The following is a 4,199-nucleotide window of genomic DNA, read 5'->3' on the forward strand; positions in this document are numbered from 1 at the left end:
GCCCGGTCTTGCGCCACCCTCGCTCTGTCTTGGAGATAATTTCCGATGGGTGCAAAGCTGGGGGGCGCTCACATCGCGCCATTTCAAGTTTCGGAGACGCTTTGAAGGAAGAGGCAGCAGAAGCGTTCGGTCCGCTCTGTTTGCGCCCTTCATCACACAGACGCTGTGACAGCGAGTGTTCGCAGTCATTGAGAGATCTGCTCATGTTTGCACGTGCGCGCGTGACCCCGTGCTTGGTAATTTAAGGAGTAAGCGAATGTTTACTGCAGTTTATTCAGCCGATGAAACTACGAACCTTGGTTCGTGCAGTTGTTCGTGCAGTGGTTCATGCAGCATTGGGGTGAAACTGCTACATTTTTGTTTTATTTTTAGGGGGGTTCAAAAGCAGTGCTGCGTACGCTAACGTTTGTTTCTGGTCGCGAAACGCAACGTACTGCGGCAGCCCAGTGGCTTTGGTGTTGCACTGCTGAGCTTGAGGTCACGGGTCCAATCATAACCGCGGCAGTTGCATTCCAATGGGGGCAGAATGCGAAAACGCGCGTATACTGCGCATTACGTGCACGTTAAATAACCCTAGCTGCTGAATATAAATTTGCAGTTTTCCATTACTGTGCGCCTCATAACAAGATCCTGATTTTGGAACCTAAATCCTCAAAATTTAATTTTACGTAGCGGAATTAAATTTACAATTGACACTGTTGAGTGCGCCTACTGAACTTGTTTTCTCGTTGCTGTGCTCTCTTTAGTAGCCAATACTTTTTTTGTGATTTACTTATAGTCAAAATCCAATGTGACAAATCCAGGTCTTTCTTAGCATAAGAAACCAGCTATGGCTAAGCGTGCGAGATATTAACAAACATGGTCAAAGAAAATCAACATTTAGAGTTCGATCTAATTGCAGAAAATGACAAGGACGAAAGAATGATAAACCGCATTACAACCAGGACGGAACCCGAGGGCTGCCTAAAACAGAAGACGTTATGTGGTATTTCTTCTCCTGCATTATAATCTTTCGCTCGCCAGACTCATCTCGAATATCAGGGGAGTGGCGATCTTCCACGACGACCCTTCGCGTGCTATTGAGAGTCAAACGATCCATGCACAAATGTTGACGCTTGTTTTGTGACTCTACTCGCGCAAAAATGGGTCTTCGGAAGAAAAACGACAGTCAAGTTGCGGTTCATCACGTGTTTATTTTAGGCGGCGGTAATTTGAAGTAAAGTTAAGGAAGGCTTACAACTATTTACAGAATACAATAAGCTAGGAATGTACCAATATATATTCCCTGTTCTGTTCTACACGTTCGACTCACTTGAGAAATTTACTGGTGCTTGTTGCTTGAGGAATATACATGACGAATCTGTTTGGCGAACTGACACAGGCTGCTGGGCCTAGATTTTGTAGTGAAATATGCCTGCTGGGCCGCATGGCTGCAGCCAGAAAGAAGTCGAAGCGTCAATCATAAGTAGTATGGGACAGATTGAAGTTATCATAATTCCCCTGTGGAGGGTAAACAATCAAGTGAAATATGTAAAGTTTGTGGTGTTTTCTTTATGAATGTTTGCGATTGGATCGTATTGGAGCAATCTTTATTTGTGCCTGCAGTTGGGCGAGGTTCCCTTTTATGCACCGACGAAGCGAATAGTTCTCCGTTTGCATAATTAAACAACGCTGGATCGAGACATGATGAGACAGAAGATGCTTGAATTTTCCTTTTCTACGCAATCTAAGCTACGCTGTAGTAGCTCGAGAATACTTTAGCCATTCCAATTGGCGCTGCAAAAAAAATGCTTTATGGTTTCAATTCGAAGTTGCAGTGAACTGATCGGTTTCGCGAACAAAGCGTGCCTAGCCACACCGACAGTCGGTTGCTACCGTTGCGTGATCAGGGGTGTGCCATATTGTCGATAGAGGCTACTGAGGGCCACCATGAAACATTTCATCGCTTGCAATTGATTGACTCTCGATCTTAACAACGAAACTTTTCTCTCAGGTGATTGCTACTATGCTATTTGTGAATTAACTATGTAAATACTCTACATGACGTACCGACGTGTTAGCAGCCATGAACAATTAGTTTTTTGGAGGCCTGCTTCAGAGAGGGGTGAAAGTAGCAGCAAACCTTTTCATAACAAATGCGCACCTAACTCTTTCATTTACGCATTAATAAATGGCCATACTTGACTAGAACAACTCATCAGAGTAATAAGAATCATGATGACTGCTTCGCTGGGCAGTCTTTCTAACACGGACAACAAGTTGACGCCAATTGCCAGGATTTTTCTTCCATGTAAAATGGAATGTCTCTCATAGCTAAATACTAAGGGAATGTTAAGTGTTTAGCGAAGCATCATACGCAACTTCGCGTGTTGAATTTGAAAGACATTCCTTTTACTCAAAGTTTATGGACAGACACGGCGCATATATCCATTGCAGTGCTAGTTGACTCCTTCAACGCTACATAGCTTGCGATATCTAAGCCGCAAATTTTATCGACTCAAGCGTTTAGGAAAAGGAATTGTGGTTCAGGCATGGCAGCAGAAAGAAACCGACATATCATTCAATAAGTACGGCTCGAGCCACCCATACCCCAAGCGTACACGAAGGGAACGAGCGCGCGCGGCAGCCGAGCGAGCCGCAGCGATCGGCGTCCTGGCCGTGACGTCACTCGCGAGAGGGCGCCGCACCAAATTCACGCCGCTAATGACTAGTTATAACCAATAATGCCGCATGGGGCATTGTAGTAAGCGGGTTTTTTCACCATAGAAAACATGCAAAAGTTCACGGCGCAGCAGCTTCCCATTGTTATGATACCCAAGTGATACCGGTTAATCGGTATCATAGGTGGGTTGTTTAGGCGCGTGTTTAAAAAAAAAGACATGTTGCACTAACCGCTGCACTGTTCTTGCTCAAATTGTACAAAACGATCGCATATTGTTGTCGACTTCGTTCAGTATAGCACTTGGCACGATTAGTCGCCTGTTCTTTAAGACCCCTGAAACCTGTATGTTAAAACGGCCCTGAACTAAACGGACGAGATTGGAGAGTGGATCGAGTCAATCGGCACACCATGTGATGTCGATGCTAGGCTGAACAAAATGGAAGCTTTCCAGGAAGAGCTTGTCAAACAAGTTGAAGAGCTCAAAAATGAGCTAAATGGGGAGCGTGATGCACGGAAGGTAGCGGAAAAAAGTGGCCGAGGAAAAGCTGAACAAAGCCGCCATTGTGAATGAGAATGGCCGTGAAAGGGACTGTCAGCAAAGCACGTGGAATGCGTGCAACGTGGCGAGAAGGTAGCTGAAAAGAGCGGCACCTAACTTGAGGCCGACACACACAGTAAGCAGGAGCGCCGGAGTCAGTGCCCCTTGTCAAGACCGAATCACACGGAAAAGGACAAAGGGAAGCTGGTAGAGGTAGGAGAGAGTGAAATATTGATTATCGCCGTAGACACAAACTTAGCTAGGTGCTCACAAGCAATTGTGGAAAGGGCGAAAGTCGATAAAAGAGTGGCGGAAGGGACATTAAATAAATTTACCTTTGGCAACCTGGTAGCATTGCTTACAGCGCACTTGACATTGAAAAATCTCATTTATATAGAAAACAAGAAACAAAGAAAGAACGAGAGAGAGAAAGACAGAAAAGGAACAAAGAAGTTTTTCTAGTCCCAACGGTGCTAAATTGTTAAAATGAAACAACTCTCTTGCTAGATTCAGACCAATGGCATCACTGTGATCAATACTTGCAATAGTTTACTTTGATTAATTTAAAATGAGCACTTACCAAATATTACATGAGAGTAATAAATAAAGTTCTAATTCTAGCTTTATTGTAATTCAAGTTTTGCCTACGACATATAGTCTTTTCATCATGATTCAGCCTGAAATGTCAGGCACTCAGGTTTAATGTACAGCATGATGGCACAATTTCTATCTGTCAGTGTGGCTATGATTACAAACGTACCAATCCCAACATAGCAAAACACTTTTTGTTGCCTACAGTGAAGACGTAGTCTTCTCAAATTAATCTTTTTTCCTAATTGAAACGGCTGCCTCCCCCTTGAATGACTATTACAGATGTGAAGAAACAGTCGAGAGACTACTTTGCCGCTGCCCTCAGTCCCATGCCAAACATCAGTCAATAAAGCACATCATGCCAACACGACACCCTACTTTTCACGAAAGCACAAGTCCTGGGTGCAT

This window comes from Dermacentor variabilis, chromosome 3 (assembly GCF_050947875.1).
Source record: "Dermacentor variabilis isolate Ectoservices chromosome 3, ASM5094787v1, whole genome shotgun sequence".
Taxonomy (NCBI): Eukaryota; Metazoa; Arthropoda; class Arachnida; order Ixodida; family Ixodidae; genus Dermacentor; species Dermacentor variabilis.